This window comes from Helianthus annuus, chromosome 17, assembly GCF_002127325.2.
Source record: "Helianthus annuus cultivar XRQ/B chromosome 17, HanXRQr2.0-SUNRISE, whole genome shotgun sequence".
Taxonomy (NCBI): Eukaryota; Viridiplantae; Streptophyta; class Magnoliopsida; order Asterales; family Asteraceae; genus Helianthus; species Helianthus annuus.
In genome coordinates, this window is record NC_035449.2 from 125,442,183 (window position 1) to 125,469,213 (window position 27,031).

General features: G+C 35.6%; 4 long non-coding RNA genes across 34 annotated transcripts; all 4 read left to right on the forward strand.

Annotated features, from left to right (window-relative positions):
- Positions 1–241: 241 nt before the first annotated feature.
- On the forward strand, positions 242–15,352 carry LOC110921745. 25 transcript variants are annotated; one of them, XR_004885914.1, is made up of 16 exons: positions 242–594; positions 724–770; positions 990–1,106; positions 1,239–1,328; positions 1,642–1,707; positions 10,570–10,647; positions 10,731–11,127; positions 11,214–11,301; positions 11,453–11,529; positions 11,646–11,942; positions 12,037–12,156; positions 12,369–12,773; positions 13,152–13,205; positions 14,375–14,439; positions 14,637–14,730; positions 15,081–15,352. It is a non-coding gene; the product is annotated as an uncharacterized LOC110921745 (long non-coding RNA). The 25 variants fall into 25 exon arrangements; XR_004885916.1 differs by having other exon boundaries at positions 11,214–11,253; XR_004885907.1 differs by having other exon boundaries at positions 10,731–10,814; positions 11,008–11,127; positions 11,214–11,529.
- Positions 2,587–4,212, forward strand: LOC110921825. The gene is made up of 3 exons (XR_002582675.2): positions 2,587–2,721; positions 3,236–3,289; positions 3,924–4,212. It is a non-coding gene; the product is annotated as an uncharacterized LOC110921825 (long non-coding RNA).
- On the forward strand, positions 8,863–10,489 carry LOC110921824. Its single transcript, XR_002582674.2, has 3 exons — positions 8,863–8,997; positions 9,512–9,565; positions 10,201–10,489. It is a non-coding gene; the product is annotated as an uncharacterized LOC110921824 (long non-coding RNA).
- A 1,907-nt stretch (positions 15,353–17,259) lies between the features above and the next one.
- LOC110920916 lies at positions 17,260–20,548 on the forward strand. 7 transcript variants are annotated; one of them, XR_004885931.1, is made up of 8 exons: positions 17,260–17,348; positions 18,362–18,692; positions 18,757–19,023; positions 19,103–19,200; positions 19,364–19,373; positions 19,541–19,676; positions 19,768–19,949; positions 20,026–20,548. It is a non-coding gene; the product is annotated as an uncharacterized LOC110920916 (long non-coding RNA). The 7 variants fall into 7 exon arrangements; XR_004885930.1 differs by having other exon boundaries at positions 19,103–19,373; XR_004885929.1 differs by having other exon boundaries at positions 19,364–19,676.
- Positions 20,549–27,031: the final 6,483 nt, after the last annotated feature.

A 27,031-nucleotide genomic window follows, 5' to 3' on the forward strand; every position in this document is an offset into this window, starting at 1 on the left:
GCGGGTGTTAAACGGGTCGGGTTGGCAGGTTGGTGGTTCAACCCGACATGAACCCGAAAAAATTACACAAACCCGAACACGGGCCCGAAATTCTGCTAGGCATGTGAACCCAAACACGACTCGATTTTTCACGGCTGACTCGAAAACGACCCGCTTGACCCGAATATTTAATTTTCAGCTCTAAAGTTTGAAAACCATACTTAAAATAGAATCTACTACTTCTAATAAAGCAAAACAATCTTTGCGAGGTGTCGTTTGCTTAGACCACTTTTTTTTCTTTTTTCCGCCAAAATCATCTTCCGCTTCTTTTCTAAAGGCCGTGATTGAACAATTCCTTCTACAAACCCTGCTCAAACCCTAAAAAACTATATTGCCGCATTTTGCATCTTCTTCAATCCATCTCTTCAATCCTCTTATTTGATTTTCGGTTGTAAGTAATAAGCCCCTTAATCTTCCAAATAGCCATTGGCAACCACATAGCCAACATTGTCCATGAAATCAGGCCTAAGAAGATATGAAATCATAGCCAACATCTGATAACTTTTTGACGAGTTAGGGTTTTTTAATACCCCGTAAGTAGAGAAGAAGATCAAGGTTAGTATATGCTTTCGTATGTTTGATTCTAAGCGTGGCCCTTCCTGATTGTTGTATCTCATATGGATTTAAGGTATCTACAGGTCTCTAACTTTGGATTTAAATATCGATTTTCCTCTATTTTTTCAGCATCAATCTCTTCGCGGATTGGGTATCACCCGGATATCATGTTTCAGGTTAGGGTTTTTGAAAATCTTGATTAATACATGTTAAGTTGCTGTTGTGGTAGTAGTTTCCCCTTGGGGTAGTATATTTCATTATAACAGGGGATATATAATGTTTTCAACTTAGTTTGTAACCATTCGGTTACCTTAGATTACAGATACTGGTTGTTAGGGTTTAAATATCTTTTCAACTTATTATGAACAAATCTGATGATTTTGCTTCTGTTGTAGTTTTTGTTTATATTCGGTTTCCGGTGGTGCTTTTTTGGGCTCTAATGGAACAGAACGGATGAGATGAAAATAAGTTATGTGGAGTATGATTTAACTACCAATTTTGAATCCATCAAGGTTTCTTTTAAAATTAGGATTTTTATTCTATATTTCTAAATTCTAAGGTTACCTTTTTCTTGCTTCTGTCAAAGATTTATGGATATGGAACTATCTTTTACTCATACTCTTTTCTCCACTGTTGTTGAGAAGTTATAGACTGTTTCATCAAGAGCCCATCTCAACGGTGATTGTAGTAATCATGGGTATCATGTTTCTTGGTGATGTTCTTCGTGTAGGCAGGTAAATATTAAGTATATTTTTTCAAGATTACAAGTTGGTTTTTTCCAAAGATTATTACTAGATGCTTTAACTGAATGAAACGTTGACCAAGAATTGATCTTGACTTTCTTACAGAGCAATTATAATTATACAGTGTTATATGGGCAATCCAAATACAGTAATTTGACTATTAGTTATGTTTCAAGACTCGAATTAGCAACTGAAAACACCGATTTTCTCCAAAAATGAATGGGTCAATATTTTGTTCACACTACCTAACTCTGCACAGTTAGTACTTTCTTACCTAGATCCTGAAGATTTTGGTCCAATGTAGGGACAGGGAGAGACTTATGGAGCCATATTCATTATCTGTCCAAGACCAGCTCGAAACTTGACAGTGGTATTTTTCAGATTTTTATATTAATTTCACACCTCCCTCTCTCTCTTCTTTCCCCATTTTTATTTCATCCTCCTTGACATTCAAAAACCCTAATCTACGTCGTCCTCTATAGCCACTTCGTTCATATTATATTTATCACAAGAGATTTTGACCACTTTGTTTTGAGTATTCAATGTTTTCATTTGTGGGTCTTATTTCTAGTGTATTTCCTAAAACTTTACAGCGAAAAGGTGAGTATTCACATGTTTGTGGCATATGAAGGTGTTAACTTAAATAGAAAAATGAGTAGTAAAATACTTTGGATAGGTTAATTTTATATTTGGTATTTTGAACTTGATTACTTGATATTATACTTCCATGTTGATTTTATGTGGATGTTTTGTTCCATCATTATATTGACTTAGGCTATTCGACTTTGTGGGTTTGTAAATCACTAGGTTAGTGACGGCTTATTCCTATAAGAGAGTTATGTTGATGTTTGAATTTATCAGTTGATATTTAATAATTATTGCGTTAGATGATTAAAGCTGGTTGTTATAGGGTCTTTGTGTTCAATATTATTACAGGTTAAACAATCTAGAGGTAGGATTGATTATTATAGGCTTGAAATAGGAATTTTTGTTTAAGATTATGTTGAATTAGATATGATTTTTTTCGTGTTCTGTAACGCCCCAAAAACCGGTTACCAATTAAAATAAATGAAAATGAACAAAAAAAAAAAAAGTAACCTAGTTGATGGGTTATGATAAGAAATAAGTTAAAAATTTGAAATAATACTTGAATTAAATACTTAACAATTTATAAGGGGGGTAATGTGTAAAGTTCTAATAAATAAGGATTTATAGTGGGTAAACCCACAAACACACATCCTGTGCGTGGGGTTGGATCGATCAAGCAGAAGGAGAACAAGGTGAAACCCTTGTTCTCCAAATTCAGCAAATTGAAGAGGAAATTCAAGGATAATCCAATGCATGAACTTCGATTTACACTCATCTAAACTCGATTATTGAAGTGGTAAGCTTAATTTTCTGAAATCACGAATTATAGAATGAGGGGTTCAACCAATCTCGATTTCTTGTACCATATATGGGAAATTTGAGTTAGAATTGCCTCCTAGAACAAGAATCATGTGTGATTTTAGATTGCATGAAAGATTGTAGTGAAAACCCACTTTGTGAAATTGTGTTATGATTATGAAGATCATAATGATGGTGATTGTATGTTATCTTGATGTATATATGATCTAGTTTGTAATGCTTGAATGTTAGATAAATTGATGAAGGAGGAATTAGTTATGCAAAATTAGATTAAATATGAATGTTGGGTGATGATGAACTAGTAAAAATGTGCTTTAGAGACTTGTACCTCATACCTTAATTATGATGCCTACCAAGTGTTTGATGAAATGCTTAAGAGAATATTTATGTGAAATTCGGAAAATTATGATGATGTTGTTTCATGATAATACACGAAAATAATGAAATGATGTTCGGATGGATTAAATGATAGAATGAACATGTTAATGTAGGCGTGAAAGAAGAAAGTTCAAGCACTAAGAAAACGGAAGACACGCATGATCGAGGTATGTTCTTTGCATACGAGTCCTTGTTATCCTTTCTATTCATATAAATTTTGATGTAAACTTATCTTTGTATGACAAATACGACAAGTAGTAAGTAAGCGACAAATCCCTTGCGGATTTGGGAATGCTATTGAATGTGGTATTAAGCTATGCATTTGATCGATTGAGATTCAATCGTGTCAAGTAATGATGAATGCCATCCGTTCTAACGGATAGCTCGAATGCTATAATAAAGAATGTGTATGCTTAACTCTCTACGAGAGTGTTTATGCTAAACCCAATTAAACGGGTTGAATGTGTATGCTCAACTCTCTACGAGAGTGTTTATGCTAAACCCAATTAAACGGGTTGAATGTGTATGCTTAACTCTCTACGAGAGTGTTTATGCTAAACCCAATTAAACGGGTTGAATGTGTATGCTTAACTCTCTACGAGAGTGTTTATGCTAAACCCAATTGCACGGGTCGAATGTGTATGTCAAACTCTCTATGAGAGTGGTTATGCCTAACCCAATTATTGGGTTGTTGTATGCTTAAGAGTAGGAATGTTTTATATGGATAAAGCTAAAACGAAAGGTTATGATTTTCTATGGCGATAACTAACTTTTTTTTTTAATTTGTGGATGTTAATGTAGGTAAAGCACCTCTATAGGCGATTTGGAGGTATGGGACGAGCACATGTTCAAGCCTTATAATACCAAGCGCTTCCGCAACTTATATGCATGCTTTCGGGTCCATGTTTTGTTACTTGGTTAAACTTTGTTAAATTGTTTTAGATTTGAAAACTCGTTATTTTTGTTGGAATGATTTTATGTAAAACGGGTCGTATGTAAACGTTGTATGTTATGTCAAAACAGGGGGTATGTCCGTTTTACAAACGGGTCATGCCCAATTTTTGTAAAAAAAATTCTATTAAGTGTCAAAGTGGTATTTCAATGTTCGAAAAATCTTGTTTATGTAAGAAATCTATTATTTTGGGAAAAGCGGACCTAACAAGTTGGTATCAGAGCCAAGGTTTGAGGGATTCGGGCAAGAGTCTTAGCGCTCGAACTCAAACCATGGCTCGTGCAAATGTGCTCGCTCCGAGATCGCCAATGAGGTAAAATTTTAAACATTCGCTTGATATGAGTATGTATAGTGCGTTACGGTTTAAGATTTAAGATTACTTATGTTAAGAAATGTTAAGATGGGTAAAATGAGAAGTCCCTGGACCCGGGTGGCTGAAAACGGACCCGGGAAATGGTCGGAACTGTCAAAATAAGGTTCAGCAGCGTTTCAGCAAAAGAGGGGCCGTCGCCGACGGGCTGTAATGCCGTCGCCGACGCCCCATGTTTGTCGACGGCCTATCTTTCTGTCTACGGACATTGTGGGCGACGCCCCATTTATGAAGCCCGTCGCCGACGGGGTGTGAAGCTGTCGCCGACGGCTAGCGGAAATCAAATCCGCTAAGGATTTTTGTTTTGTTTTGGTTTTCGTATTTTGAGTTTCCAAAGTGTTTTAAGGCCTATTAAATGTTCGTGTAGGATCTATATAAGGCCCAATAAGATATATGTAACCACGATTAGTGGTTACGATGGAAAGAAAATTTTAAGGGTCGAAAGTAATGTGTCGAATGACACGAATGAATGCTAAAAAAAAAAAATATGAATGAAAAATGAGTAAAGTTTAAAATGTGAGGATGCGAATGAAGTAAATACGGACTAATGAACTATGATGTATTGAAAGCTTGTGAACTATAATTTAAGTTACCATACTTCTCAGAAATGCCCGTTTTATGCTCCTGGCAAGTTAATAGAAGATATAATAAGTTATGTAAGGTTATGTAGACCGTTGGCGATAAAGTAAAAATTTATGAAAATTCGGATGAATGTATGCTTTGATCAGAATTATGCATTAGAGGCGTGTACCTTGTACCAGAATGGTGTGATGCTTATGTGTAATTAATAATTTACCATATTATGATTAAGGGGCGAATATGTGCTAAACGCGAATCATATGAGCTTAATAGTAAAAGATACGTTGGAATTATGTTATATAGTTAACTTGAATGGTAATTACCATTTGTAGAATCATGAAGCATTAGTATGCGAAAATACGTGAAGGTGAATGTACATATGTGTATTGTTTGGGGGATTACGTAAATTATATGTATGAAATACGTAGAATATTAGTATTACGGTCTATCATGTTTTACATGTTCAAAAGTTTGAAGTATGTAAGCAAGACAGTTGACTATCTAAAAGTCAACAGTATAGGAATATTATGAAATGGTCATTAGACACAAAAGCTAAAGTGAAGAGTTGATGTGTTATGTATTAAGTGATTTACGTGTTATGCTTGACGATAGTTTAGTTGTATGGATTGGAAGTGAGATGATTAATAATAAATGCCTTGTTTTTACGAAATTTGACTAACGAAAGTCAATTAACTTATGAATAGAAAGAAAATGAATAGTTGTATGTATGCTCACATAAGCTAACAGTGTTATGAATGTAGTAATATATTAATATGTAAGGATGGAAGTCTTGTCAGTTAATTCAAGTATGGATGGCAAACGGAGTAAGAGGAAGCAATGAGGCAAGCATGAACATGAACGCTAAAGGTAAGTGATTTCGCAATCGCTTCGAATTCATCTACATGAAGGTGTATATATGTTTGAGTATTCGAAATCAAAGCGAAATGTATAAATAAATGAGAAAGGTTATGGTATGTTTTGTTGAGATTGTTGGCATAATGTTAAACCGATAAGACCTCATTATAAGGGTAAATCGGTCATAAATTTTAGTTGAGAAATTCTAAGGCGGAAATGAGGACTTGGTAATGTTGATGAAAGGTATGGGAAGAATATTAGTTGGGATGTTAGTTAAAGACATTTTTGTAAAGATGTTCGAATTGAGAGTAAGTGCAACATGTACTGAAATACTTATATACAAAAAGTATTGGGTGGTGATTGACCTTATAAGGTTATATTGTAGAAGACAGTAAATAATAACTACTTACAAACTTTGGAAATATTACGTAAGAAATGCAACGTGTAATGTAGGATACTCATTAGTAAGGGACATGCTAGAGAACGTAGGTGAATTAACACCAAATACGGTGAACGAACAAATGGAAATGATATATTAAGAAATGGTCATGAATTGACCGAAGCTCTAGAAAAACACGAGAATCATCTCACTTATGTCCAGTCAAGCTAGCAAAAAGGGGTCTAACGATTCTTAAAGGATTGGATCAATATAGGAAAGAAGGATAAGAATGAAAAGTTTAAGCTTACGATTGAATGTGAATAAAATTTAAGAAAGAATGGTGGGAACACCACTAGAAATAGGATGTAGAGTGTGGCGTAGAGACGCGCTACATGAATTAGGACATGGAATTAGTGCTAGAACCCAACACTTGAAGTTGAATGTAGAAGATTAATACGAAAATATATCATAAGAAATATCATGGTAATTGATACGACAGAAGAACGTAAGGTACAGATGAAAATATTAGAATATGAGAAATGGATTCAAACTAGTAAAAGTGAAAAGTAATAATTTAAAAGTTCGAATCCGTAAGTGAAGACGTATTAAAGAAGTGAGAATAAAAACGAAGTACCAAACTCAAATAAAGTTATACGGGTCAAAGGACGATCGCTATTTGAACCCGGTATTCAATGTTCGATTTGTCAAGTTTATTACTTATAGGTGAGCATAATGTATGGGCATGCTTTGTCACAGTTTGGAAAGCATTGTCGTCGCAAAGTATAAATAACGAGTCACGGGTTTTGACCCGCGCCAGGTACGTATAAAAGATTATATTTTTAATAGGATCTTAGGGTTCGACTAGAGAATGATGTGTCAAAATAAGATAACTGATACCCATATGTAAGAATGCATTTACAATTAGACTTCCGAAAAGTCGAACGAAATAAATGAAGCCCTTGCAATTATGTAAGTATAAGGTACGAACGTGTACCTCGATGCGACCACAATAGGTAAGGGGGTGTTAGTCTGACCTTGAAAGGTCAAACTGCGAAAGTTGGAGAAATAACCAATAAAAAGAAAGAATTGTATGTAAGAAATGGAATGTATGATATGTTTAGCATGTACGTAAGAAAATTTTGAAAGATACAATAGGCGAACAAACACCCTGTAGGACACAATTATGAAAGGCTATGTGCTAATTAATTATTTATAGATAAATATGATGGAACTCTTAGTGAAATAATAGTATTGAAGCTAGTGGGAGGATGCCCACGAGTGAGAGCATATTTCATGAATAAACGAGACAAATTCTAGCATGGAAGGTACATATAAAGAAGCGGATCGATCCGGCACACGGATAACCGACTTATACGTTGAAAGCGAGGTTAGTAAAATGTTTATTTCTTAGTTAATGATTAAGGATCCGTAGGTTTATTCGTAAATGTGAACAAAATGAATGGTAGAATGATTGTGGTATGCTATACAGCGATCGACCTGTACTGGTCAGCGTGAGAAAGTATGAATGACATTAAGAGGGAGAATTAAAGGCCTTAAACTAAAGTTTGAGTTGAATTGGTTAAACGCTAGTATGGTGCTCGTACACAACATACCTAGTTGTTATCGTAAGTAGTTCATGCAAGGAGCTGATAATAAAGTGTGCGAATGATTAAATTCAAGGCTAAAACTCAAACATGTAATTAGTTCAAGTGACGGTTGTAACCGTAGAATGACGCCTTATACTCGTATTAAGTATGAAAAAGTAATTAGGAAGTGGGAAGTTTTGTATTAGTACCATTAAGTCATTAAATGTCTATAGTATACGTATAAAGTTGTGCTAAGCCCTCATATGAGCAAGAAAGTAATTGGAAGAACGTTAGTAATGGAATGATGGGGTTGCTTATAATTACAATAATGAATTATGTCGTGCATGATTCGTGTGCGGAATAAAATAAATCGATTTATTTATATTAGTAAATGTATGAACATGTCACTTATTTAGAAAGATAGAAACAAACCGTAAGCATAAGCTTGTACGACCAATAGTATACATTGGAATAAATTCCAATGAACGAATCGCTAGTGATGATGTATGCTAGAAACTGGCATTATAAACTGAAAACGACACTAATAAAAGCCCTGGATCAGATTCTGACTTATAGGTGATTATGAAAGTAATTTACTTGATTTAAGAACGGAGGGACAATGCGTACAAATACGTTTATGCATGAATAAAAAAAAAAAAAAAACTTTTGCCAAGATCCCGAATGCGTCTATATTGTATTAAGCATCGTGAATGAATAGATGAAAAAGTAAGAGTAGAAGTGGTCTAGTTGGAATGAGAAAGGTTTCGGGGACGAAACCTCCTTTAAGGGGGGTAGACTTGTAACGCCCCAAAAACCGGTTACCAATTAAAATAAATGAAAATGAACAAAAAAAAAAAAAAAAAGTAACCTAGTTGATGGGTTATGATAAGAAATAAGTTAAAAATTTGAAATAATGCTTGAATTAAATACTTAACAATTTATAAGGGGGGTAATGTGTAAAGTTCTAATAAATAAGGATTTATAGTGGGTAAACCCACAAACACACATCCTGTGCGTGGGGTTGGATCGATCAAGCAGAAGGAGAACAAGGTGAAACCCTTGTTCTCCAAATTCAGCAAATTGAAGAGGAAATTCAAGGATAATCCAATGCATGAACTTCGATTTACACTCATCTAAACTCGATTATTGAAGTGGTAAGCTTAATTTTCTGAAATCACGAATTATAGAATGAGGGGTTCAACCAATCTCGATTTCTTGTACCATATATGGGAAATTTGAGTTAGAATTGCCTCCTAGAACAAGAATCATGTGTGATTTTAGATTGCATGAAAGATTGTAGTGAAAACCCACTTTGTGAAATTGTGTTATGATTATGAAGATCATAATGATGGTGATTGTATGTTATCTTGATGTATATATGATCTAGTTTGTAATGCTTGAATGTTAGATAAATTGATGAAGGAGGAATTAGTTATGCAAAATTAGATTAAATATGAATGTTGGGTGATGATGAACTAGTAAAAATGTGCTTTAGAGACTTGTACCTCATACCTTAATTATGATGCCTACCAAGTGTTTGATGAAATGCTTAAGAGAATATTTATGTGAAATTCGGAAAATTATGATGATGTTGTTTCATGATAATACACGAAAATAATGAAATGATGTTCGGATGGATTAAATGATAGAATGAACATGTTAATGTAGGCGTGAAAGAAGAAAGTTCAAGCACTAAGAAAACGGAAGACACGCATGATCGAGGTATGTTCTTTGCATACGAGTCCTTGTTATCCTTTCTATTCATATAAATTTTGATGTAAACTTATCTTTGTATGACAAATACGACAAGTAGTAAGTAAGCGACAAATCCCTTGCGGATTTGGGAATGCTATTGAATGTGGTATTAAGCTATGCATTTGATCGATTGAGATTCAATCGTGTCAAGTAATGATGAATGCCATCCGTTCTAACGGATAGCTCGAATGCTATAATAAAGAATGTGTATGCTTAACTCTCTACGAGAGTGTTTATGCTAAACCCAATTAAACGGGTTGAATGTGTATGCTCAACTCTCTACGAGAGTGTTTATGCTAAACCCAATTAAACGGGTTGAATGTGTATGCTTAACTCTCTACGAGAGTGTTTATGCTAAACCCAATTAAACGGGTTGAATGTGTATGCTTAACTCTCTACGAGAGTGTTTATGCTAAACCCAATTGCACGGGTCGAATGTGTATGTCAAACTCTCTATGAGAGTGGTTATGCCTAACCCAATTATTGGGTTGTTGTATGCTTAAGAGTAGGAATGTTTTATATGGATAAAGCTAAAACGAAAGGTTATGATTTTCTATGGCGATAACTAACTTTTTTTTTTTTATTTGTGGATGTTAATGTAGGTAAAGCACCTCTATAGGCGATTTGGAGGTATGGGACGAGCACATGTTCAAGCCTTATAATACCAAGCGCTTCCGCAACTTATATGCATGCTTTCGGGTCCATGTTTTGTTACTTGGTTAAACTTTGTTAAATTGTTTTAGATTTGAAAACTCGTTATTTTTGTTGGAATGATTTTATGTAAAACGGGTCGTATGTAAACGTTGTATGTTATGTCAAAACAGGGGGTATGTCCGTTTTACAAACGGGTCATGCCCAATTTTTGTAAAAAAAATTCTATTAAGTGTCAAAGTGGTATTTCAATGTTCGAAAAATCTTGTTTATGTAAGAAATCTATTATTTTGGGAAAAGCGGACCTAACATGTTCGTAGGTTGTTTTTGTCGCTGATTCTTGGCTCTCCATGGAATTGGTCCGATTTGATTGAACGTTTGAATTTGTTGTAATTTAGGTATGATATTGTATGTTTTTATTTATTCATTATAGTTTCTGTTTGAAATTGTACAACCGTAAAGAGTTGAATTGTGTGTACAGGGCCTCCAATCTTATGTGAGAAGCAGGTTCTTCCTATTCATGGACCACATACTGTTGTTCAACAAAATTAATTACTTTTACAAGGTAACACTTTACCCTTCAGTAGTTCGGTTCTCTTTATTACTGATTTATTTTATTAAATCATATGATTTGGGTGAATTCTGATTAGGTTGGATTTTGTTTTTCTATGCTAAGGTTTTCCAAAAGCCCTAAATCTGATTAATTTTCTAAGAGTCCTAGCTAAATTTTGTGATCATAAGGATTCAATTTATTTCAGATCTGCTCATTTGCATACATTATCTCCAATGACATTACTTATTAAAAATTTGACCATGATTGTCAAAATCTGAAATAAGCAGTGAAGCCATCAAAGTTATTTGGGATATCACTTAGAAAGGTATATCATCTTTTAAAATTTCTGATTTCTATTAAGAAAAAGTATTTGATGGTTAGTATTATGTTTTAGTCATGTTTACTTACCAGAATGTTGATCAGTGGAGATCATAGAGATGCTTTTTTAACGGTTAGTGGAATGTTAATGGAGCTCCATTTAATACACAGCTTTGGATATGTATGAATTTGACTGTATATACAAATTTAACATAATTACAGTTATTTTTATGTGTGTGGGTTACGGTATACAAGATTCAATACGTTTTGATGTGTATTAAATTTGGTGACTAGCATATTCCCTAATTACAATTGCTTTCCACTTTTCACAGTAGACAAACCCAAAATTGATTTATATGTCGCATGCTACTAGCAAACACCACAATCGTACAACTTAGCTCTCATCAAGGTAATTTACGTTTGTTCCGATTTGATTTTTGTCTTTGAAACATTACGATTAGCCACTGTTTTGTTCACTGATTAGGTTTTTTTCGTTTTTTTCTGTTTGTTTTTTACCTTGGTAAGATTACGATTGATGTTGGAAACAAAGGACAGTTTGGAGAGAACGGGATAGCCGCCCACCGCACCTGGCGGTGACTCGGCTGAGCTACACGGATGCTCAACAACTTTGTCGATGGTAACTTTGACTACAAAGGCCATCCAGTCCTCCGATCCAAATTCGGTTATTGTCGGTCCACATATTTCATTATATAGACTTATAGACTGACTAGATCAGCGCATATAGATTTTAATATGTTTAGAATTTATTTTGAAAGAATATGGTATCTTTCCCAAGGCATTTTACAACATGGTCCATTTGAGGTCAGTAACAGTAGTTATAGTATACAAGTTACAAACAGATTGTGGATATTTTGAGTAAATGTTATTGACACATATATCATATTATGGTTCATAGGTTCTTGACCAAAAAGCGGTGGGTCAATTGATCAAGACGGCTACTGAGAAGGGCTGTGCGGCCAATCCTAAGTTAAAGGGGAGCGCGAGTCACTATACGTTGTTGTGTTCCTGCTGTAAGGTTATGATATAGATGGGTTGAATAATACGTTAAAATAGATGTTTCTAAAATGGGCCAGCTTACACTTGTGAATATCATCAAGAACTTACATAAGTTGATTTTTTTAATAAAATGATTTTGAATATTTTAAGCATATAAACTTTTGATGACTAAATGTGGCTGGCCCTTTTTTGCCGCCATACGATGCTAATTATTTTTTTTTACGTATGTAGCTTTGTAAAATGATTCAAGAGGCCATACTTATTTCTAATACATTTTGGTTTACTTCTACCTGGCCCATTTGACCCGTTAAGGGTCAAAGTACATCTTGCCTTTTAATTATATGTCGTTATCGAATCTTGAAGCTTATGAAACAAAGAAGTTCGAGTGAGTGTTTGTCATTTGAACTAAATAATAATTGTATGCACCATATTGTAACTTTTTCATTAAATCTATAAACTCTTCTGACTAGCAACCAGCTCAAAACGGTGAAACCAAGACCATATTAACTAAGCACATCACCAACAGGAACATGTTGGAGCGGAAGATGACACTATATGATCATAATCGGACTGGACCAGGGCTCGATGTGGCCGAGCCATCTAAACATGAAGATACGTGATTTTGGTTACTGAAAGGTAAGCATTAATTTACTTTTCGTAATATTAATTTTGGTTTGATTTGTATATGATCTACTTCGGTCTTCATTCCTGCATTCACAACCAAAATCTATAGTTGGAACACCGGTGTAAATTGCCCCAAAAGTGTCACTAGCACAACATTTTGTGTTTATTTGTTCGAAATCTGAATTGGTTTTTGCTTTGTTATTTGTCTTGGGGTGAATTTTTTTTACTGTCACTTTCATATGACTCATTTTGTATCATGACTAGATTACATGTTTGTATAAGTTGATCCAATTGTAAGTTACTCGAGTCTTTGACATGATTATTGTGCAGTATTTCACTTTCTTTTTGGCTTCTTAATCTTGAAACTATTAATGACTTGGAAGCCTACAGATAAAACATCAAATGTGGGGTATAAAGAAGTCCATCTCTGAGCTTCATAAAAAGGTAACTTGTAACCTTTTCTATTGAGAATTACCTCTTGCATATTTGAGTCACATGTTTACATTTATTCATAGGTACTGATAAATGCTTTCAACAAAAAATTTCAATTGAAAATTACCTCCATTCATATTGAGTCGAAGATTCCAAATCTTTTAAAAATTATCATCCTTTAGAAACATATTTGAATGATGGCAACAAAGTCAAACAAGAGGTCAACTGGCTTACAAAACTGGAGGGACATTGATATTGTTAATGACATTTGCCGATGTGGATGAAACATATAAAAGAACGCGTTTTAAATCAATGTTAAAAGTTGCAGCTCCAAGGAGCATTAAGGATCATCATTAGTAAGTATAGGATTTAGATATGTTTATTTCTCTGTTGTTGCTAAATTAATGTTTAAAGCTTTCTAATGCTTGGTTATGTGGAAACTGTGTTTTAATTTGTGTACTTTTAAGGCCATCTTACAAATTAATTATGTGATTTTTAGGCGAATTATATTGTTAGTTGATCTTAATTACCGTTTTAATTGTTAGTACAAGGAAAAACATGATTTGTTTCCGAAAATGCATGCTCCAAGTTTTGTTAGAGAGTGAGCAGGTAAGTTGTTATGGAATTAATAACTTTAATTTTCCTAAATAAAGCGTTTATCAAGTTGTATGTGTTAAAAATACACATGAAAAATTTTGACTCCTTTGGCCCGTATCATTTTTAGCGAAATAGGTAACCTAATGCTCTTCTCAACTTTTTTATTGAATGTACTTTTTAAGAATTAAATTTGGTTGCTACGTCATCCAAATTTTAATAAAGATTAGAGGTGGCAAGATGGGCATTCTAGGCCAATTTTGTAGTACGGGTCAGGTTATGTTGAATCAACCCGAAAACACCTTTTAGTCTATCGTTTACAATAATTACTTTGTTTATCATTACAATAATAATCTAAACTTTTTACACAGTTCTTCTAGGAGGTTCTATGCTTAAGAATGTAGCCTTTGGTATACTTTCAAGTTTCAATCCATTTGTTACATTTTTACTTTTTAGCCATTTTTTAGTTTGACCCGTTTGAGATAAAATAAAACCCAAATCGACCCATTTATAAGTAAAAGGGTAGTAGTTGCCGCTTTTTATTACTAGAGATTAAACTTACAGCTTCGATGTTTGTGGGCACGCAGATAAGGAAGTGGCTGAAATCACAGGACAATGTACGAGTGGTGGATGGATCTTGGTTCGAAAATAGGTATCTTTTTAATATTCATTTGGTTTCGGGAGGTCAAATGATCTTATTATGTGATAATGCGCTTATAACCGATGCTTATGAAGTGATTATCAACTTTTTATTTCTATATTTCACAATTTAACTTTTGGTGTTGGTTATGGTTATAAATATATAACTTATTGTGTTTGTTTTTATTTTCATTCTTGGTCAATTATTAGATCGAGCCGTCTGAAGTCCAAATCGAAGCAACCTAGCAGATTCTGTAGTTTACGATTGTTACAATACAGTTCAAACGCCATTTGATCAACAATTGTAAGTTTTTATTTTATTACCATTAATGTTGTTCTGAATTTATATGACTTCTGAGTTATAATTAAAATAGTTTACCTGAACTTGAAATGAAGTAGAAAATTATTATTGTTGCTTTCATTGCATGTTCTGAAGCAACATTTGGGAATGTACACATCATTCATGTTTACATGCAATAGATGTTTTTAAGTTTGATTATGATTTTGCAGTAGCTTAGCTTCTCTATTATCAAAAGTTTTCATTACTCTTAAGAGTGTTGTATATAGGTTTTAAATCTTACATCGAGATACTTTACTTCTCATCCTCACTAAACCTCAATATTAATTGTAAGTCGTCTAAACTAAATGTTACAGGTTTTAACACCGTCACCGTATCTACGTTTTGCACGCATAATGGAGTTTGGTGCTGATCAGATCCCCACCGGATCTCCACGGCAACGTGTGAGTTTCGGAGTTTGCAACGTTATCATACCAAGAATGATTCGGTTAAGCGCAACGTGGCATTGTGTATAAAGGTGGTATTTGGTTTTGAATAGACAAATAAAAATAAATTACAATTGTGCTAATCTTTAGAAAAAGAAACTTATGGTTACATGTTCAATGAACAATTACTATTTGATGTTTAATTTTATTAGAATAATATAATATAATTTGGTCATTGTTTCAGATTATGAGCTCTATGAGATGTTTAAAGTGTTTTATTTTTCTAAAATTACACTTTCGTGATGACTTCAATTATGTAACATTTAGGTTTTCGCCCATATGAATTGTAGTGTTTATTGATAGATCAATGATGGGTCTACATGTTATTTCTTGAATTTGCTTAAATAGAAGTACTAATTCCAAAAAAGGTTCGGATTCTGATCCATTCTTTTTCCAATTTCTCAAAAAAATTCAAAGTTAGTCACTAGACCCTTAGACGTGAAGCCTAAGTTTGGAAAGGCCTAGAACAAAAATGATGATCTACATGGGCTTTAATGCCAGTAGATATTATATGTTTATGTTAACCAACCCGCGAAACTCGCAGGATCTTAGGCTAGTATAATATAAAAAGTGTCAAAAACAAAAGAAGCAGCTTCAACAAAACATAACATGTGCTCGTTTTCAATCTTGATAGTCCATTACATCTTCAACATCCATAATGTGTTCAGATTTAAGTCAATAACATCTTCAATAATAAATTCCATTTCTTCTTTTATTGGAAATCTTATGACGAGAAAATAAACACAAAGAATCATTGCTACATAGAGAATCATTGCAACTGATGTATTTAATACAAATCCTGTATTCAAAAGTTTTGAATCAAAACAAGCCACATTATTCTAATCACATATATTTGCCACTGTGTATTCACGTATCTTTACATTAAATTGGAACATATTTAATTGCTACATAAAGAATCATGTATACTATATATAAAACTAAGCAAATGTTGAACGATACCTTAGTGGCTTGGTTTTTTGAGTTTTTCTTTGTTGTCTATTGAAGATCAGATGCTGCAACCAAAATTAAGCATAAATCAGACCTTACCTCTCAAATCTGACTATTGTAAAATTGAAATTTTGATTATAAAATAACCAACCATCAGATATTTATATATACTCTAATTTGCAACAACTTGCTGCAATGAGGTTGGTACATTCTGCTTAGAATTATATTATATATACTCTAATTTGCAACAACTTGCTGCAATGCGGTTGGTACATTCTGCTTAGAATGTTGTACTAGGTTTATGGGATTTGGTTAGACACTATAAATTCCAGATGAAAGAAACAGAGTGATACAAAGGAAGAGGGGGAGAGCGAAGAGAAAGAAAGAGTGAGAACGAAGAGAAGAAAGAGCGAGAAAGAGGGATTCGGAAGAAACAGACAGATCCGGCGGTGGCGGTGACTTCAAAAACAAACTCAAGTCGGCGGTGACGGTGACTTCACAAACAAACTCCAGTGACCCGACTAGGGTTTCAGCGAGATTCCGGTTACCCCTTTTTACACAGTAAATTTGATTTTGTTGAAGGTTCAAGGACCAAAAATGATGGTATCGGCCATGAAAGTGATTCTGATAAGCCTCTTATCGGGCGTGAGATACACAAATTAGTGTGTAAAAGCTTGATTTCTCTCTATATAGACGGATGAACAATTCAATTTCATCTATTCAATCATCCAGTTATTAACCCTAATTTCACTTGTAACAGGTTTCTTATTCTGTAAAACCTACCTTGGATGGACTTACTCTTCTCAGGGTCATTTAATCTCCAATTTCATAGCTTTTTTTTATTGTTAGTTGTCTTTCTGATGGATTTAATGTTAATTGCAATATTTAAAGAATCAAATCATCTTCAAATCGGTTATGATATTGTTGAGAGGCATGAGAATGGACATACGGAAGAGCCTGAAGTTGTAGAGTAAAAGAGCAGGGATGAGTAATGGCAAGTTGTTTTACTATTTTCCCATGTTTTTTGTTACAAGTTTAGATGAGTTGAATGATTTTTGTAGGATTAAATGCATACTTATGTTAATTATTTGTTACGTTGTAGCCCAGCCACCTAAAGCATCTTGCTTGAGAGAGTTTGGGTGTTGGTGATGTTTCTGCCTTCGTAGCCTCCTGCGGCGTAACGCGCGCAGGGTAAATATCTAGCTATATTATAATTTTCAACATATATAGGTTGTTTGCGTTTGTACCTGCTGCATAAACGGTGCTGTACGCTTTTGCTGTTGTATGGTATGTTTTGAGGTTTGTATGTCTTTGTATTGTGGACGTTTGTATACCTGGCTGGCTTCCTACTGCCTACGCACAAATAACACTTCATCCATCCCTACAAAGTTTTAACTGACATCCACGTGTTGAGAGAGAGACGAAAGACAATACGGAGATGGGTTTCGAAGTGATGGATTGGTGTGCGGCGATGGTGGTTCCAGGCGTGTGGCGGTTTGTATTGGTGGTAGTCAAAGGCCGGCATTGTCGATTAGGGTTCCGGCCACCCCTTTGGGATTCTTCCCTTTTTATCTTCTAGCATCTTTTATTCTTTTTACCCCCTCTATGGACCATGGTGAATTGATTGACGGCCAGAATCAGTTGTTTAAATCGCTCGACTTTTTATCAGAATGATTTTCTTAAATCGGTGGGCTTAGGGTTCTTGATTGCCTTTTCTTCTTATTCTTCTTCTCGAGTAAGGGTTTCTTATAAAAAGTAATATGATGTTTTGTTCAGTTGCGGTACAATAGCTTATTGAGTTAGGGTTTAAGTAATCAGTTGAATAATAAATATGTATCCTGATTGATGTAGATGTATATTTTTGATGATATGGAAAAGTTTATAGGTTTCTGACATGGGTTTTATTTTCTTTTGTTACATGATCATGTAGTTTCAAGATATATTGGGTGTTGTTTTAGTGGAGCATGCAGTTAATGATTTACACATTTACATCGTCTGCTTATTGAAATAGGTTAATTTGTTATGAAATGGTTACATGTGGCTGAACACTTCAATTAAGAACATGATCTTTTTAGGTAGAGCAATGCAATGTCAATTAACTTAAGACAAAAGCTTGGTTTTCCAAAGTAAAGTGTAAATTTCATCGAAACGGCCATAAATTTTATTTCATGTTAACTAATATATTTTTTATGCTGATTTTGTAGGTCACATAAACTCTGTAAACTTTCAGTGCCAAGTCGTCCTCAGGCCGTACGGAAAAGGTATGTAAGGGGCTGCTTGGCAACATCTGAATGGTTAGGTGCTGAACCAGTAAGAGGTCTGAACCACTAAGAGCTAGTATAATGCTTAATCGTTCAGAGGCAAATGTCATACCAATTCAGATTAGATGTCTTAACCATTCAGACTCTGTATAATTCTTTACCATTCAGAGGCAAATGTCTGAACCATTCAGACATCTGCTCATGAAACAAATAGTCTAGACCAGTAAATGCTGAACCAGTAAGAGGTCTGAACCATTAAGAGCCTCTTTAAGAGGTAAACAAACAGCCCCTAAATCATATCCTAACTGAATGCAAACCCTAATATTTGCTTGCATCAGTTTTTGTTGTCAGGATGAATGCGGTAGGTTGTCAGGTGCACAAAGGTGGTTGAGTGGTGCGAGTGATTTGTTTGTTGACCCGTTGACGCCGCCACAAGAAGAAGTATGGTGGTAGTGGTGGTGATTAGACCGATGCTTCAGTCCTGGCCTGTTTCAAGACGTTGGTGAGGAACCTGGGGTGACTTCATCGAATATTCTTTGCATGTGTTATGCTATGTTTTCATGGTAGATTTCAGTTTTTATATCGTCATATGCAAGTGAATATGCGTAAGTTACTTTTTTTTTGCCTTGAATATTGTGTTGTGTATGCTTTTATTACGTCTATGTTGCTCTGTTGTGTATCCAGATTGTCCTGAAGAATGCGACTGTACATATTATTGAAGGACTGGAATGTGTGGCAATGGCGATAATCGTAACTTTTATCTTTCAACCTACAATTGGCAGGTAATTACAAGTTTATATAGAACAACAGAGCCTACGTGTCTGAAATGGATTGTTTATTATGGGTTTTTTTTTTTTTAATTCTTAGTTGTCAGCAAATTTATAGGATAATAGATTCGAAGGTCATCTTCTGCCATGGAATCTGATCATTCTATTGTTGTTGCAGGCTACAAAATGTAAATATATTTTTTTTCAACTAAAAAGCTTACATATCTATGAGTTGTTATGAATTTAAGTTGCGGTGGAGGAGAATCAAGTATAAGGCGGACACAAATCAATCTTTTTAAATTACATCCCTTGCATTTATATCTTTGTTAATTGACGATTGAAACTACTCAAACAGAGGGTCTGCGGACTGCGTAGGAAAAGCAGTGTTCAGGTTGTGCGTAGGATAAGCGGTGTGAATCTTGAACTCTTGAAGAAACAATAAAGCAAATGTTATGATCTGTAGGGTGTGCGTAGGAAAAGTAGTTTTCAAGGTGTGTGTAGGATAAGCAGTGTGTATATTGCTTATGTGTTTTTTTTTTTTTTTTTTTTTTTTTTTCTGTTTATGGCTTTTGAAAATGGCAGTGGCGTATGTTAGCAGAAGTCAGAAGAAAATATTGCATAAGGTTGTTTTGTTGCCAATTTTCATCATTTGGGATGTCATCTCTCTATCTTGCGCCGCTAGACAGCCACCAGCTTCTAGACAGAAACTTCAGGTTCAGAAGCACCTTAAACGCCTCAATAAACCCCATGTTAAGCCTATTCAGGTTTGCAAAATTTAAATTATCTGTTTAATGTTTAATATATATTTATCTTACACTTTTAGCAATACAACTAATTCAGGCAGTGAAGATGTAGAAGCCGAAATACAAGCAGGTTTTTCTCTATTATTGTGTTGAAGCCGAAGAACTTGCTCGCAAAATCACCAATCAACCAGATCACAGTCAGTTACAATCCGTCAACTGAGAATTTCTTTCACACCTTTTATCCAAAGTTGTCTTTTTTTTTTTTTTTAAAATTTTTGTTGCTTTACCTTTATCTCTCAAGCTCTCCTTGTCTTATACATTCCACGCAATCGGTCTTCTACGTTCCAGGTAATCTCAGGATTCAACAATGGAGATGTTATGATCAGTGTTGTTTAAACATGAAGAAATAAGATAATTTCGTAGGTAGATTAATTAGCTTTTCACTTCAATCTAATATCCTTTTGTATTGTTTAGACCAAGATTTCCTTAAATTATCTTCTACGTGTTTAGATACAACATTTAGTGGTTGTAAGGGCGATTAGAAATGTGATATTTATTTATAGTGTGCGTCTATTATTACTTGTAAGTGAAATAAACGATTACAAAGTTGTTTATTTGAATTGCAAGCAGCCTTCATTATGAGTGGATTGGTGGGGTGTTAACTGATATTTTCATTTGTGCTTTTCTTTTTGTTTGTTCTTCCCACTTTTTCATTATATGTTATGATATTCATATCATAGGTATGTGGGTGCTTTTTTATTTGATAAATTGTTATATGTTTTAATATTCACTTCAAGTACGTGGGTGTTTTTTTCTTTGATAAACAGAAAAATATAATATTGGTTGTGTTGAAGAGGTGAGTGCGAAAACGAAACATGAAGGGCGTATTGGGATTAAACTATCAGGTGGTCATGGTGGATACGCAGCGCATCGCGCGCGAGAGCTAAATCTAGTTAATATAAAGTAGGATGATTGGATAGGATGACTATGTTAGATATATTAATGCCAATTAAACAATATGAATATTATATTAGGTATGTTGTTAAATAACAACAGTCAACAAATTAAATAATTGTGGACAATATCTGAGAGGAAATTGATCTAGGTACCTGAATAGAGACAACACTAATCCATTGAAAGAGACAGGTCGTATGGTCATCTTCACCAAAACCCCAAATAAATATTAAGAGGGTGTCTTGGATTGCTTATTTAACTTTAATTTTTTTTTTTTTTTTGTTAAAGGTGCTTAATTACCTATTACTTTTTGAAAATGTGTTTTTAAAAAATTGTTTGAATTAACTTTTATGTGGAAAATAGTGAAAGGGTGTTGCTAAATGCACTCCCATCTTTTTAAATTTTACTGGTTGCACTCCCCCTAAAGTTTGTAAATAAATACAATCAATCCTTGTATTTTCTATTTTTTGAAAATTTGTATTAGAAAACATCCCTATTTTTTTCTCTTTATTGAAATATTCTATGCAATTTTCATCTGATATATATGCTCAACAATGGCGTTTTGATCACGAGGCACTTCCAGCTGATCTAATTAGCAGGTAATACTAGATTTTTACCACATCTTTTAAACATTAAAAGAAAACATATAAAATAAGAAATCCACATCATCATCAGCAAATATTTAAAGGGTTAAACCAATAATTTTTTTAATAACCTACAGGTTGTTTGGGGAAATTAGATAATAAAAACGTCCCCATCAGTTTGGTCATTGGTGAATGGTTTTGTAATACTAGATAGTAAGAAAAAACTCGAGTTACAGTAACCAAATTTCTTCAATTGTTTTAATAAAGTCATTTAAATTCTTTTTTCTTTTAAATTTACTCAACTATTTTTAGGTGTTCCAATCTTATATGAATTGGGTGTTGCTAAATGCCCTCCCATCTTTTTTAATTTTACTAGTTGCACTCACCCCCTGAAGTTTGTAAATAAATACAATCAACCCTTGTATTTTCTATTTTTTGAATATTTAGGAAAAATAGGGATATTAGTCGGAAAGCTTGAATAGAAAAGCTTGAATATTAGTCGGAGTTTTGAGAGCAGCAATTCCTTTAAATAATTATAAGTCGGAATTTTTTTTAATCTTATTTTCAAAAAACAGAAAATTCAAGGGTGGAATTTAAAAAATTATAAAATGATATTTTTAGAAAGGATGGTATAAACAGTAAAAATGGAGGTGCATTTAGCCACACCCATAGTAAAATGACTGAAAAAAGATACGGTAAGTTTTCATGTTTGGTTGCAATTTTAAAAGGTAGGGTTAGATATGTAATTTTATATTCAAAAAGTCAAAAGTTATTCAAAACAACTTTTGACTCCTTCTCAAAAAGGTAAAATAAAAAGTAATTTTGTTAATGCCAAAAAATTTTTAACTTATTGAGTTTTTGAAAAATTAATGTCAATGCCAAAATTTTTTTAACTTATTGACTTTTTGAAAAATTAATAAGTCTTTTTTAAACTCAATCCCGAACACCCTCTAAATCTGCCATAAACAACGATTGTGTTTTCTATTTGCGAACTGCCAGACATTATATATTGGACTTTTGCGTAGGGTTTAGGCGATTTGAGAATTGAGATTGGCGCGGGAATCATTTCATCTTTTAGCTAAGAATGAAGCAAATCTGCCATTATGTCGCCCTAAATGCCCAATCAAATATGTGATCGTATATTTTCAATAAAGTTTAATTATATATTGGACTTTCACATACATTGGTTTTTGAAACATCTGAACAGTGTTTTACTATTTGCTTCCGCTGAATATGTTAAACTTGGATTATGTTTATGAACGTTTTATCATTATTAATGGAAACTTTGTTTTATAACTTGATGTTAGTTCAATGTGATTGGTGGCTAGATCCTGGTACGTCACACGCCTGGCGGGGTCACCGCATGTGGTATTTTTAGGGTGTGACAGTTTGGTATCAGAGCCACTGGTTATAGTGACCTAGGTTTTAAAACGTTTTTATAAAACCAGACTATAACCGAACAGTTCAGAAAGCGACCATGACACTCAGTTCCAGATTGCAAGGTTCGTCTCTCGTTTACTTATTGCACATCATATTTAGTGAACACTTGAGTATGACACTATATGTGAATGCACACCCAGTATTAAAGTATAAGTTCTTGTGTTACTAGCCTATGTTACATGATTGATAAACCTTCCTGATCTATGTGGTGGTGTTTTGTCTTGCTACTCGAATTTGAGGAACCTTTTAAGCATGAGTTGGGAGGAGCTGAGATAAACATGCAAATCGCATTGTTATTATGGGTGCACACATAATAATAATGTGGGGTGCATGTGAGTCCCAGTGAGGCCTAACAAGTGTGACAGGGGTTCCGCTCTATTGTCTGATGTAAACTTAGTAGTCTGTAGAAGTTATCGTGAGGTTTGACTCCTACCTTATCTCGAGTCTTAACCTTTTCCCTTTTCTTATATATAATCATGAGCGGACGAGGCCATGGACGTGGTCACATTGCGATGACTCGGGCCGAGTTAACAAACTTGATTAACACACGTGTGGCTGAGGCTTTGGCAGCCTATCATATCAAGCTGGTGCGAAATGTGCCAAATACTCTTTATTCTTATCTCGCGTACTCAACTCTTACTCGTGTGCTGTATTTTCTTTAGTCCTTAGGTCAATAAGCGAATTAGAATCAAAACAATCTGCCTGCTTATACGTTTAAGACGTTCATGGATTGTAAGCCACAGACGTTCAGTGGGACTGAAGGAGCTGTGGGACTACTACGTTGGGTTGAGAAGGCAGAATCAGTGTTCGCTATGTGTAACTGTCCTGCTGGGGACAGAGTGAAGTATGCTACGGGCACCCTGGAGGATGGTGCCTTGACTTGGTGGAATGCCCAAGTCCAGATGCTGGACATTAAGATGGCGAATGCCACTACTTGGGAGGATTTCAAAGAGTTGATGAGAGAGGAGTACTGTCCTCGTGATGAAGTACAGAAACTGGAGAACGAGTATTATGATCTGAAAATGGTGGGGTCTGAAATTGAGGCATACACGAAACGATCCTCATGAGTTAGCTAATATGTGCCTAAACTTATCACGACCTCCACACCGAAGAATTGGATTGTACATCAAAGGATTAGCCCCGCAGGTTAAGGGCTTGGTTTTTGCAGCAAACCTCAACAACTTACCCCAGATCATCCGCTTAGCTCACAAGATCACAAATCAGGAGGTGGAGTGTGGCTCGCTACCACCGCGTGTTTCTACTACTGCCACTACTGCTGCAGCTACTACTCCTACTACTGACAGCAAACGCAAATGGAATGATGTGGACAAGGTGTCTAACTCGAACCAGTCACAGAAGAACCAGAATCAGAGCAACAACTCGAATCAAGGCTCATACGTAGGGAAGCAGCCAAAGTGTAACAAGTGCAACTTCCACCACCGCGGGTCGTGCACCCGAGTCTGTCACAGGTGCAACAAGGTGGGCCATATGGCTAGAGACTGCAGGGTCTCACTTCCAACGCAGCAACAACAGCAGCAACCCCCACAGCAACAGGAGAGGCAGCAGCCTCAACAGAATCAGGGAAATCGTAAGGGGTGTTTTTAGTGTGGTGACGAGGGTCATTTCAGGCGGGATTGCCCTCAACTAAATCAAAATGCTGGTAATAACAATAACAACACTGGGAACAACAATGGGAAAAATGGTGGGAACGGTGCGCGTGGGAGAGTGTTTACCATTGGTGCTGGGGAAGCTCGCAATGATGGCAACGTGGTGACCGGTACGTTTTCTGTGAACAATCTATTTGCTTCTGTTTTATTCGACTATGGTGCCGATTGGAGTTATGTGTCGTTGGAGTTAAGTCGTCAGTTAGGATTGAGTCCTGCACCTCTTGTAAACAAACACGTTGTAGAGTTAGCCGATGGCAAAACGATTGAAGCTTCAAATGTTCTTTTTGGCTGTAAACTCGATCTTATGGGTCAAGTGTTCGACATTGACCTACTCCTCATTACCCTTGGAAGTTTTGATGTGGTCGTTGGCATGGATTGGTTGTCTAAGCACCAAGCGGAAATTCTTTGTAAAGAGAAAATCGTGCGTATCCCTTTTCCCGGTGGAGAATCTTTGTCAGTTCAAGGTCATCGTAGTGGTGCAATGGTTGGCATCATCTCAGCCATGAAAGCCCAGAAGTGTCTACGAAAGGGTTACCCTGCTATTTTAGCTCTTGTTACTAATACTCAACCTAGAGAAAGAAAGATCGAAGACCTTCCTGTTGTCCGCGAGTTTTCTGATGTGTTTCCTGAAGAGCTTCCTGGTTTACCTCCACACTGTCAGATGGAATTTCAGATCGATCTCACACCAGGAGCAGCCCCGATTGCTCGTGTACCTTATCGTCTTGCACCAGGAGAGTTGCAAGAGTTTTCAAATCAACTTCAAGAACTGTTGGATAGAGGTTTTATCCGACCCAGCTCTTCGCCTTGGGGAGCCCTAGTTTTGTTTGTGAAGAAGAAAGACAGGTCTTTCCGTATGTGTATTGATTATCGGGAACTCAACAAGGTGACAGTCAAGAACCGTTATCCCTTGCCACGTATCGATGACCTGTTTGACCAGTTGCAAGGGTCAAGTTTCTACTCGAAGATCAACTTAAGATCGGGTTACCATCAGGTGAGAGTCCGAGAGGAGGATGTTCCAAAAACAGCTTTTCGAACGTGGTATGGCCATTATGAGTTCTTGGTTATGCCATTCAGGTTGACAATCGCACCGGCGGTTTTCAGGGACCTCATGAATCGTGTTTGCAAGCCGTATCTCAATGATTTCGTCATTTTGTTTATCGATGACATCTTGATCAAATATAAGAGCAAGGAGGATCACGAGCGATACTTGCATCTTATCTTGGAGCTCCTAAGGAAGGAGCAGCTCTACACGAAATTCTCTAAGTGTGACTTCTTGATTCGAGAGGTACACTTCCTCGGCCACATTGTTAACGAAAAGGGGATACACGTGGATCCTACTAAGATTGATGCTATCATGAATTGGGCCGTACCAAAGAATCCTTCGGAGGTGCGACAATTTGTTGGTCTCGCTGGGTATTATCGCAGGTTTATTAAAGACTTCTCGAAGATCGCTCAACCTCTTACCTCGTTGACACAGAAAGGCGTGGTATATTCTTGGGGAACGAAGCAGGAAGATGCTTTCCAACTCTTAAAGCAAAAACTCTGCAGTGCACCAATCTTCTCTTTACCTGAGGGAACCGAAGATTTCGTAGTGTACAATGATGCTTCTATTCAGGGTCTCGGTTATGTGCTAATGCAACACGAGAAGGTAATAGCTTACGCTTCTCGGCAGTTGAAGGTTCATGAGAAGAATTACACGACTCACGACTTGGAATTGGGAGCCGTGGTTTTCGCCCTAAAGATTTGGAGGCATTATCTATACGGTACCAAATGCACTATTCATACCAATAACAGGAGCCTCCAGCATATTTTCGATAAGAAAGAGTTGAACATGTGACAGCATCGGTGGGTAGAACTCTTAAAGGACTACGACTGTGCAATCAAGTATCACCCAGGTAAAGCTAACGTTGTAGCTGACGCCCTTAGTCGAAAGGAAACGAAACGAAACCCAAACGTGTACGAGCCCTACAGCTCACTATTCACTCAAATCTTCCTGATCAGATCCGTTCTGCTCAGACCGAAGCATTGAAGGAAGAAAACCTGGAAGCTGAGCATTCGCTGGGCATGGAGAAACAACTCGTGGAGAGGTCAGATGGCATTTATTATTTTATGGAACGGATATGGGTTCCTTTGTTTGGAAATCTTAGGGAGCTTGTGATGGACGAAGCGCACAAGTCCCGATACTCTGTTCACCCATGTCACACCCCTAATTTCCACGTATCACCGGTGGGCCCGGTGGGGGTTCCGTGACGTAGTTGATATCGTCATAGTCAAACATACATTAATTAAATGCACAGCGGAAGCAAAAGAAAGATTTATTTCAACATAGATTATTCTAATATTCAAGTATCACAAAATGTCGAAATAGAATCCACAGGCAGAATCAAATAAAGAGGAAACTTCATTTCAACAGACTTCGTACATCCTAAGCTTGCGAGACTTCTATGGATGCTTACGG